Source organism: Bos indicus, chromosome 26, assembly GCF_029378745.1.
Source record: "Bos indicus isolate NIAB-ARS_2022 breed Sahiwal x Tharparkar chromosome 26, NIAB-ARS_B.indTharparkar_mat_pri_1.0, whole genome shotgun sequence".
Classification (NCBI taxonomy): Eukaryota; Metazoa; Chordata; class Mammalia; order Artiodactyla; family Bovidae; genus Bos; species Bos indicus.
Genome location: NC_091785.1, coordinates 43230664 through 43242379, shown reverse-complemented (window position 1 = coordinate 43242379; position 11716 = coordinate 43230664). Strand labels below are relative to the sequence as shown.

At 54.1% G+C, this 11716-nt stretch overlaps 1 protein-coding gene across 2 annotated transcripts in view; it reads left to right on the top strand.

Annotated features, from left to right (window-relative positions):
• Positions 1-6549: 6549 nt before the first annotated feature.
• CHST15 (carbohydrate sulfotransferase 15) overlaps positions 6550-11716 on the top strand; it is an 89214-nt gene continuing 84047 nt past the window's right edge. The window contains exon 1 of one of the 2 annotated variants that reach the window (XM_070781052.1): positions 6550-6745. The gene's annotated coding sequence lies outside the window, so the exon portion shown is untranslated. Of the gene's footprint in view, positions 6746-7641; positions 7856-11716 lie in introns of those variants that run through there. The other variant, XM_070781053.1, reaches the window with a different exon arrangement.

Below are 11716 nucleotides of genomic sequence, written 5' to 3'. Positions count from 1 at the left end.
ATAAGGAGGACTTGACATGCTGTTGCTGCTTGGCAAATAGAAGGAGCCATGTGAGGAGAGGTGTCGGTGGCCTCTGAGAGTAGAGACCAAACCCAAACCAGCACCCAATGAGGATGTGGAGTCTCAGTAACCTCAAAGAAATGAATGCTGCCAACAACCTGAAAGGGGCTTGGGAGGGCTTTCACCCCAGGACCTGCAGGTAAGAGCCCAGCCCTGCTGTCCCCTTGGTTTTATTCTTGTGAGACCTAGAGCAGAGAATCTACCAGACTTCTGACCCACATTACCGTGTGGTAGTTAGAAGATGCTGTTTGAAGTCACTGGGCTTGTGGTCATTTGTTACGCAGCTGCAGGAGACTAATACAGATAGAGAGCGAACCACCTTCCATCACTCCTTGTGATGGGTAATCAAGATGCTGATGACACCTTGGCTCAGTCCCAAGAGAGAATCCAGTTCCACCCTCATGTCATGGGCAGGGATGTGAATCCTGGGGAAGGGAAGGGGCCATACTCACACTGGATTGTAACGTCAATGAAGAAAATTGTAAGGAAGCGACTTTTCTCTAGTTAACCCTTCATCCGAGAGCAGATAGTCCCTGGGAACGCCTGGTGATGCCACTGACCTAGAACTCATCTCAGCATGACCATGTCTGTTGTCCCTGGGCCACTTTGGGGGACAGTGTGAGCAGCGCTGATGGGCACGTTGGAGCTGGGAAGGGAGACAGCACAGAGAGGGGCCTTGGACCCTACCTGGCACTGTGGGCTGGACTCACCTTTGGGTGCAAGGGAGGCATTGTAGGTGTTTAACTGTGGGGCCGACATGCTCAGATTTGTGTGCTGGAAAAGATGCTGACTGTGTGTGTAGAAAGAACCAGTTAGTGGAAGGCAAGGAAAGGAGGCAGAGAGTGTAGATAGTTAGAAGCTGCTGAACGAGGCCCAAGGAAAGAGCGGGAAGAGGGTTGTTTAATATACAGATCCCCACACACCACTCCCAGAGTTTCAGATCCTCGAGTCTTACCCTAGACCTACTGAAGTGGAGTCTCTGGTTCTGGAGCCTAGGAATCTGCATTAAAAAAAAAAAAAAAAGCAACCAGGCTTCTAAAATCAGCAGGCTTGAGAAGAAGATGATGTCTAATGGGAGATGGCGGGGTGGGGAGGGTAGTGGTATAAGGGCCAAGAGTTAAGGATGACACTGGGGTGCCTGCCTCAGGCCTCTGGGCAGGGGTGTGTGGGGAATTCAGAGAACTGGGGTAGTGAGGGGTGAAGCAGGTCTGGTCTGGGTTGGACCCAGCAGCAAAGGTGGGCAGGGAAGGGGGTGCAAATTACCACGACCTGCTAGGAGCCTCTGAGCGTGGCTGTGTCACTCCCCTGCATTAAATGCTCAACCGGGAAAGTGGAATATATTTAGAAGGCTCAGGTATTTCACAACTAGGGCAGGCAGTGCTGCTTTAAATTTACCAAATCAACAGCTAATTTTTGTGTTGGGTGGGTTGGAGATCTTATGACAGAAACAAGTAAGTGAAAATGCTATCGGCTGTAAACTTTATTGGCTAAGTGTCTATTATGCAGCTAAAAACATCCAGTTAATAGGCGATGCCCGTCAACAGCTGGTAGCGACAGAGTCTTAGACGGTGATAACAATGACATTATGTCTCTCTCATCACCCGTAGGTTCTTCGTATCGCCAATTACTGGCCATACGCTGACTCGTGGAGGATAAAGAGGTGATGACATTGTCATCACTAAAACTGCTTGGAGTCCTCTTCCGATTTTCCTTCAGAGGTTTCTGCCTATGCTTGTAGGATTCCCAGGCTTCATTGGTGGGGAAAGCATTTGATTTTAGAAAATAGTTTGGTGGATAAGTTGCTAATCAAGCCAGGAAATTCCAACTGGGGCATTCACCGGAAATTGACTGAGCGTGTCCCCTGCCTCAGGCTCTGAGCTAGGGGTTGGGAGACTTACACGACCCTGTTCTCTCCCTCAAAGGGCTTACGGTCTCTCAGATTTCCCTGGAGGGATCTCCAAAGTAGAGTTCTAAAGCCTTCAGCTATGGGAGCATCTTGAGAGCAAGTGAACTGACCCCCTGGGCCACCCCGTTAGAATAGGCAGCTCTTATGTAAATACACCTGTTCTGGTGTTTGTTTAAAACTGGCCTGTTGCTTTCTTCACTGAAGTTTTGAAACAGAGTTCAAGTCCACAGCTTTAAGGTATTTGCTCTTATCCTAAATCTGGTTGAGGTTTTGGATCGAGTGTAGGAAATTTTCACAAGAACCTAAATTTCACGTCGATTTGTGATGGATTAGCATACCAAAATTGGCTTAAAGTGCACTTAATGGATGCATTACTGCAGAAGGGATCTGTCTAACCGGAGTATTTTTAAATTTATGAAATTGAAATGCACTTCAGGTTACCGAGCAGTCTAAATTCGTCAAAGTCAAAGGGCTGGAGGCAGGTCGTTGCCGGTGGCAGAAAGCTGAAGCCACGTCCACCGAAACAAATTTGAGAGCTGGTGCACTGAGGCCCAGGGACCCCCATCGTCCCCGGGTGGCCCTCCCCAGCGCAGGAACTCTGACTCCAGTAGCTTTCCGCCCCACCCCCACTCTCCCCCACTCCAGGCTGTCCCTGTGGAAAGAGCCTCACATTTGGGAATCAAGTATCCCAGGCTCTGCTAAAGCGTTAACTGAAAATTAAGGGGTTAGGTGATAAGTAAGTCCTCTGACATATAAAAGGGGACATTCCTGGGACTTCCCTGGTGGTCCAGTGGCTAAGACTCTGCGCTCCCAATGCAGGGGGCTGGGTTCGATCCCTGTTCAGGGAACCAGATCCCTTGTGCCAAGACTAAGATCCTCATGCTCCAACGAAGAGCAAAGATCCCACATGCCGCAACTAAGAGCCGCTGCAGCCAAATTTAAAATTGAATAAATATTTAAAAATAAAAGGAGCATTCCATTCTGATAGGAGGATCTGGGGAGACCCCAAACGCTCTGGTCTCAATGCTCCTATAGTGCAGTGACCGAAAGCAACGTTGTGGCTGTTGAGTTGGGGCTTGTAATGAGCAGTGCCCATGGCCTGACCTTGTCTCCTTTCCCCCCAGGTGGTCTGTTCTTTCCGTTTTCAAGTTGTTGGGCCAGTTCCTGGAACTGTGATTCCCATCTCTTCATTCCTTTAAAATGAACTTCCAACAGCCATGCGTCTTGTATCAGCAGCGTTATAAGATCCCAGAGCTGCAGCTTTCAAGGTCCTTCCTCCCTCCAGGTGGGGAAAGTGAGTGAGAGAGGGGCTCAAGGTCTTACAGACAGCTGATGGCAGAAGTAGAACCTGGGTCTCCGAGCCTCAATATTTCCTGAGCAACTCACACGCACGAGGCCAGGAGACTGACACAGCTGTGTCCACCTCTTTCCTCTACTCTCACTGCGCTTACATGATGGGTGTGCCCGCCGTGAGCTTGAATTCACTGACACTAGTGCACACTGAAGGTATAGAGAGGCCTTTGGTCTTTGCCTGTGTGGCTTTGTTTCTGAGCCCCGGTCTCCTCACCTGAAAAATGGGGATTCAATAATAGTGGCTCACGAGGCTGTTGTGAAGGTCAAATGATACAGCACAGGGTGAGTGCTTCGTGGGGTATGTCACATGGTAGGGTGCTGTAGGTCCGCATTCTTAGGAGGGCGTGGAGACTTAACCGTCTTAGTAGCTCCCACCTTCACGCTAGTGTGTGGCCCACAGCAAGGGTTCAGGGAAGGTCTGCCAGATGAATGAATGAATGAGTGAATGAATGTAACTTGGGGATCATGGCAGGTCCTCGGTCTTCCAGTTTTCTGATGTGCGTGCACTGTCTCATAGAATCTTTACTCAACTAATATTTGTTCATGAATTCAATTAACCAATTGAATAACAGTTCTCATGTGACTGTTACATGCAAAGCCACTTTCCATAGCACTGATTACTGATAATAGCTAACGTCCCTGAGCTCTAACTAGGGTCTAAGAATTGTGTTTGGTGTTTCTCAGTCACTGAGTCATGAATCTTCACACCAGCCCACTGAGGGCATGCATCAGTCAGCTACTGCCACGATAAGGCTGTGTAACAAAACTCCAGCATACACCTTGCAACACGCGTTTCCCCCTTGTTCATGTGTTTATAGGTCAGCTGAGGCAGTGCAAATTCCAGCTGTGTGGGGGAAATCACTTGGCTCCAGGCTGCAAGTTGAGTTGGGTCTGCTCCACGTGTGTTTAGTTTAGAGCCTTGCTGGAAGCAGCAGCGGCTTCTCAGGATGTGTTGGTGTTGTTCTTATTAAGGATTCAAAGCACAAGAGAGCCAGCCCAGGCCTGCAACACACGTCGAGCCTCTGATTCAGCCACATTCTTCACAATCTCATTGTCTAAAGCAAATCATGTGGCTAAGTCCAAGCTCAAGGGATAGGGAAGCATGTTCCATGAACTATGACGCTGTGACAGGATATCGAAGTGTAAGAACCTGCATGCGGTCAATAATTCAACTTACTGCATGTAGTGGCTGTCATAGGCCCCAGACGGAGGTGAAGAAAGAGGTGACTTGTCCAGTGTCCCTCAGCTAGTCAGTATCAGCAGTAGGGGTTGAACTCAGACAATTTAATTCCAGAATTATGGAGGCCTAAGTGTGCATCTGGGGAAGAGACATTTGTTTTCTTAAATTACATTTTTTTTTCACTCACTAGTTGCCAGTGTGATGCACCAGCCTCTCGCACAGACATGTATCCGTCTGTCCATCCGTCCACTCATGCACACACGTCTGGTATTTGGGTGTTCTCTCAGCTCTCCAGAGTAACAGACTCAAGGGCAATTCTTGATTGATTTTTTTTTTTTTTTTTGAAATTAAAGTTGAGAGGAAAAACTGCCCTCCAGTTAATCTCAGGCACGTGTATAAATACCTTTAGAAAGTCCCTGGTGGAATCTGTATCAAAGCAGCAGCATGACTATACTTAGAAACAATTTGCTCCATGTCAACCGTGATTTCTGACACCTGAATTTGAAAGTGACCTGGGTGGGCCCTGAGCCATCTACGCAACAGAGAGATGTGTTTACTTGGAAGGAGGAGAGGACAGACGGAGGTATGTGTGGCCGTGGAATAATGTTCCACACACCCTTACAGGAGGGGATTTCCTTCTGGGTGTTTCCACAGAACCTTCCCTGTGTTTGTTTAAACCCATTGCACACTCTGGTCTGACAGCTGCCTGGCCCAGGGCCTTCCTTGCAGACGCATGCACAACCAACCTTCTTTAACAGCACCCTGCTCTGTGCCCCTCCCCCCCCCCACACAATTACTTGAGTATATAAACCTCACTGAAAGGCAGGCTTTTCTTGGGAGCTAATAAATAAGCCCCAAAGCCACAACGTGTGTAAGACCTTGAAAAATGGCATCATCATCTATTGGGAATTGTGAACCCTGCAAAAAGCAGCTCATTGTATTTTCAGAAAAAGCTTTTTGTTAAAAAAAATAATAATAATGAACAAAACCCACCAAGTGGAGTGTATATGGAAAAAGCAATCTAGTCTGAGATTCTAAGGCTGGTCTCTTTGCTGCATTAATCTCTCCGTAGATTTTATGTAAGAGGCATTATTTGCAGGAAAACAAGATACCGTTTTGAAGAATTCCCCTCTCATCCCAGCTTCACATCTGCAGTTATAATCCTCTGATTGTGACCCCCGCGTTAGTTGCCATGGATGCTGAGCAGAAGTTTATGACCTCAGGGTGGGCTACAGTTTCTGGGGGTGAGAGGAGCCTCAGGCAATAAAAATCATGTTTTTCCAGAAAGAGAGGAAAGGGTTGGGGTGGGGGGAGATACCCTCAGGACGCATCCCTTAGCGGTGTGTCAGCACTTGACACGGAGAATTTTCAGCCCCACTTCTGGTCGCTCCTAGGACAAGATGCTGGACTGTGGTCAAGGGGACTCGGCCGGCAAAAGGCTATGTGACCGAAGACAAGGATTTTTTTTTTTTTTCCTGCCCCTTAGACCTGTTTTCTGAGAGGCTGGGCTTGAGTCTTTCCGAATTCAAAGTGTTTTCTTCAACTGGTTTATCTTCGGTGGAGAGTCTCCAGGTCGGCCACGGGTGCGGCACTTCCTTGACCTCAGGCAGCCCGGTGGTTTCCTGGAGCAGCCGCGCCCGGGGCCACTGCTCGGTGCGGGGCGGGGGCGGGGGGCTGGGGGGCGGGCTCCGGTCCCGCTGAACCTTCCTTCTCCGTGAAAGCAAGCAGGCTGGGCCGAAGAGCCTGAGAGAGCGGTCTCCAGATGCAAAACCACAACAGAGGGCTTAGAACCCACCAGCGCCGTGGCCTTGAATATCAATGCACGGGCTGCCTCCAGACCACCAAGTTCGTTAAAAAAATGTCTCTGGCAGGGTGTCACTGGCAGACTTGAGGGGTTTCGGTTTGCTCTCTATTCGGAATCACCGCCGCGCACATGCCGTGTTGACTTGGAACGGGAGGGGGCGGGAACCAAACCCACCGCTCGGCGCGCACGCCTTGGTCTCACATTCCAGACCCAAGCTGATGTGTGTCCGCGCGACATGGGGCGGGGGGGCGGGTTCTCTTCGGATGTTTCATTCGCCATCTGCACGTCACTCCCAAAACTTTTCCTCCCTGCGCTCGGGGAGTCAGGTTGACGCGCCCCGCATGCCGGGCTCCGGGCGCGGGGCTAGGCGCGCTCCCGCGGAGCCGGAGCCGCAGAGGCTGGGCTGCCCCCGCCGCCCCCAGGCTGGACTCCTGCTTCTCAGGTACAAGTTGGGTGCCAGGCGCGGCGCGAGGGCGGCCACAGGCGGCGGGTGGGTGTCTGGCCCCGAGCTCCGGCGCCCCTCCGCGTTCCGGCCGGGCAGCGCCGGGGTCGGCCCGGGCTGGGCGTAGGGAGTCCGGGCCGGCCGAGGCTGCGCGCAGCCTCACTCCCCACGGCGCTCTCCGCGCGGTGGCGGCGGCGGCGGCGGAGGCGACGACGGCCCAGGCAGACAATGAACTTGCGAGCGCGCGCAGAGCCCAGGCAGGTTTGGGCCCCGCGACCCTCGGCCCAGCCTCACCGAGGCAATCGGCGTCTCCAGCGGAGGGCGTCCCCTCGCCGCCGATCCCGGCCGCGCTCTGGGCGCCCCGCGCGCCGGGGACCCCGCGGGAAGGGATGCTCGGCGGCGGCGGCGGCGCCAATGGCTCGCACGCCCCCCTCTCCCGCTAGGGAGAATGCGATCGGAGCTCCGGGACCGGGGACTCGGCGGCGGGGTGGTGGCGCTGCGGACAGCTGCCTCTGGGCACGCACAGGCCGGCTGTCCAAGAGAACGGCCCCAGGAGTCGGAATGGGGGTGCGGGGGGCGCGCTCTGCAGGCGGAGGACCGACTGACCGACCGATTGGTGCTTTCTCCCTAGGAGCGCGCGTGGGGTGAAGGTGGGGGTAGGGATTCCCCAGCCAGGCGCTCCGCTCCGCGGCGCACTTCGGGGAAGTTTCCAGGCGCGGCCCGGGGCAGGTTGGTGTGTTTGCTATCCGCCACTCTCTCCCTGACACGGGTTCGGGGCCACCTTCCTGCCCAGGCTCCAATCCCGCGGCCGCCCCGGGCGGGGAGGCGTGGGGTGGGGGATCCCAGGCGCGGAAGCCCGTGGGACCGGGTTCCGGGAGGGGGACCGCGTGGGCGGGCCTGGGAGGAGACCCGGGCGCGGCGAGGCCCGGAGCGGCCTGAACTTTTGCTCCCCGCCTTCTTCCTCCGGGCCCTCCGCCCCCTGTCCCCTCCCAGCGCCCCGCCGCAGCTCCGGAGGCGGTGTGACTCGGGAGGAGCCGGCGCTTCCCGGCGGTGGCGGAGGCGGCGGCGGCGTCCCCAGCCGGCCTGGGCGCGGCGAGCCGAACGCTGCAGGTCTGAGCCGAGCGGCGCTGAGGGGCGGCGGGGGCTGCGGGGCGACGGAGCTGCGGGGAGCCGGGGTGGCATCAGCCCCTGAGAGGGGGCGACGCCGCCGATTGGGATGGAGCGCGAGTCTGTTGGGCTATAGGTGCGGGTGTAGAGGACTCGGCGGCCGTGGGCTGATGGGGGACGGGTCGTGGCGCAGGTGGCCCCCTTGGAGTCCTCCTAAGATCACGGGATGGAGGCGCCCGGGAGAAGCGAACCTCGCCTTTGGGAGAATGAATGAAGCGCTGTGAAAGCGCCTTCCGACTCCCCCGGGCGAACGGATTGGCCGGCGTGCGCGCGCGTGTGTGCGTGTGTGTTTAGGATTCGGAGCCGCCAGGGTCCTGGGCGCGGCTGCTTGACCGCCCCGTCGCGGTCCTGGCCCCACGTTGCCCGTCCGCCCCGCAGCCCGGGTCGGCCCGCGGGGGCTGGAGCGGCGGGTACAGACTGAAGGCTGGGGCTCCGGGGCTGGCTGTTGGCAGCTGAAGTCCGCGCCTGGAGTAGGGAGGTTCGAGAAGGAGGCGATAAAGCCTGGGGCTGAGCCCAGCTTCCCCGCCCCCGGTCCGTTTTCCCATTCCCCGAGGCCCTTGCTACATTCATGTTGGGTGAGTTGATGGCACGGAGTTTGGGGGAATGAAGTTACATCTCTAGGAAGCCCCAGGACGCCCCGCGAAGGGATGTGGCGCGCCGTCTTGTGAGGCTGAGCCAAGGGGTTTGCAGGGCCCCAGATCTTATCAGCTGCGGTTCTAGAAGGACATCACCAGGTGACGGAGCAGAAAAGCAGTGGGGGGGCGCACCTCCTGAGGCGCCTGGGGGGAAACTGAGGCCTGGAGATTTGCCCCAATTTCCTCTAGAACTGCCCCCCTCCCGTTCCTCCCCCACACAGCATTTTCCATGTCCAGCTTTCCTTCTCCCCTTCCCCCAGTGGCAAAATCAGGAGCCCTCCCTTCCAGAACATGGTTCTTGTTAATTTTACCAACAGCATGTTGAATCCGGATGTCTTAGCATACAAATCATATATGATTTTGTTTAGAATAGCATGGGAATAAAATGCCTTTTAACTGCTGCTGCTAGGTAGTTTTTAATCAAATAGGTTTTTCAAATGGGTTTAATCAAATAGGTTTTTCTCTCTAACGCTCCTGAAAGATTTCCAGGAGAATGTCCTGCCTCCTGCTGGCTGGGGGAACTGAGCCAGCAGGTGAAGCAGCTTGCCAGGCTCTCTCAGTGCATAGGTGCGCAAGTGAGCCAGAAGTGGAGCTGCAGGGGGCTCTTCTCCCCCTTCCAGGTCCAGCTCCCTGGCCCTCCGAAGGGAATTCAGCAGTGTTTTTGTGTTCTTTCTCGGGTGTTGCATGACTGCAGTGAGCAGCATTAATTCATCCAGGACCTTGTGTTTGGAGGCAGGATGGAGAGGCTGATTTGTCCAGAGTGGATCCCCTGCCTGCCTTGCTGTTCTTTGATGATCAGATGGCCAGAGGTCCCAGCACTGTCACGGTGGTTGCTGTGAGGCCTCTGTGTCTGCACCTTTCTTCTTTTCTGTTGCTGTTGCCTGTGGCCAGGAGAAGGGAGGTGTTTGGTTTTCCCACTGGCCCGAAGAAGAGAAGATTAATCCCAGTGTGTGGAAGAGGCAGTGTTTGCAGGAAAGTTTGGGAGAGGTTGGGAAGTGGACTTTGCTTATTTGGTGTCTGGAGAAGGCGCAGAAGAGAAGCCCCAAGTTAACCATCTAGTCCACAGGAATCTCAGGCTCTTGGAACCTGCTCTAGTGGGTGCTTCAGGTTAGAGCTGGGCTGTGATTAGACCGTGGGTGTCCAAGGCCGCCTATGACCTGGCTGGAGGTTGCCTGGCGCACTGGCTTCCAGTTGAATCCCTGCTAGCTCCAGGGGATGGGGAGAGGTGAGGAGACTCCGGGGCTGCCCTGAGCAGGTGAGCACATGCCCTACCCAAGAGGGCAGCTTTGATTCAGCTTTACCCAGCTGGGAGAAAAATTGACTTGACAAGTCTTGTTAATTTTCAAGGAAATTCTCAAGCCTGAACATTTAAGTGTGGGCTCAAATTCTACAGGGAAAGGAGACGGTTGGGAGTGGGTGCTCTGCCAAGAAGTCTGAAGCTTGACATCTGGTCCTGAGTTTGCATATTGGGAAGGATGTCCCACCATCAGAGAGGTGTAACACATGATAAGGATATGGAGACCACAGCCCCAGGCCAAGGGACTAGAATGACGGACGCCTCTGTGCCTGTGGCCAAGTGCCAGCCTTCATGTGCTGTGTGTCACGCATCCATTCAGTAGCTGTCTGATGAACTCCTGTCTCAGTTGGTAAAGAATTTGCCTGCAATGTAGGAGACCCGGGTTTGATCCATGGGTCAGGAAGATGCCTTGGAAAATGAAATGGCAACCCACTCCAGTATTCTTGTGTAGAGAATTCCATGGACAGAGGAGCTTGGTGGACTACAGACCATGGGGTCACAAAGAGTTAGACACGACTGAGGGACTAACACTCTCACTTGCCATATGGAAAGAGGCACTCTGCATAAAACTTTTCATATTGTTTCATTATTCAATAGTATACACCGATACCGGGAGAAGACAGAGTTCCTGCCTTTCTAGGAAGGGCGCAGGCAAAAATGTCTGTGCCAGGTAGATAGTTGAGCAGTGAGCTGCATTAACAGCTGGGAGAGTAAGGCCAGGAAAAAGGCCAGTGAGGGATGGGTGGCCTGGGAGGAGTCTTTTCTTACCATTGTGAGAATTGAGGCTTGGAGCAGTGAGTCTCAAGTCACAGAGCCCAGAAGTGAAACATCAGCCCAGATCTCCAATGCTCTGGCTCCTGGGCCGGCTCTTACATCCCACCCTGCCAGGCTGGAGCCTCTTGGAATCTCCCAGATGAGTGGACATCCCCTTTGCTGGGCAGCTCTTGCTTCCTGCCCCCCAGATCCAGACCCTGTCCTGATCCCCAGGCATCAGCAGTTCCAGGATTACAGAGGTACTGTTTGGAACCTGTTCATATGAGAGACGAGTTTCCTTGATCTATGAGTAAAAGCAGAAAGTACTTAGAAACGTAGCTGGCCTGGGAGCGTCGTTGTGTGAGCATTCCCTCACCAGGCGTCTCTTGAGCGCAAGTGATGTGGAAGTGATGCTTTCAGTCATCAGCTGGTGGGGATGGTGCACCACCCGAAAGCCGGGCTGCTCGGGACGGTGGCTGACTTCCGCCCTAACCGTGCCGCTTCGCTGTGATTCAGAGCCTGTCTTCTCACTTAGCTGACAGCATATCGGGGGACTGTTCTGACTTGCACAGGGTGTTTCTTTATTGTTCTCAGGTGCTGGGGTCTGATTTCCTTCCTGAGAGGCTCCTCCGTTAAAACGAAGTGCTAGGATGGGAAGATTTGTGTGTAGACCTGGGTCTTCACGGCGTGAAATGAAGCGCAGAGGTGGTTGTTATCTAGTGTGTGTATCCAGTGTCCACATCTAGGAAGAAAAGTAAAGGGTCTGTGTTCATTCGGGCCAATACATAATATTTTTAAGTACGGGCATTGGGGAGGAAGACATTTGGTCCTAACAGCTGTCCTTTGCTGGGTCCCTACGGGTTCCCAGCTTGCCCTATGCCAGCCTGGTCAGACAGGTCTCCCTTTGTCTCAATCAGAGGGCGGGGAGGCTGTTGGAGACCACAGGGCCCAATCATTTAGCCCTCCGGATGTGCAAGAGGTCGGATCACAGAATGGCAGTGGAGGAAGGAGGGACTCGGGGTGGGGGTGGGGAAAAGCAGTCATGGCTCTCAAAGGGGAAGGCGGTGATGAATCAGCAAGTGGGGTGGGGGGGTGGCAAAGGAAAGCAGGTTTTCGGTC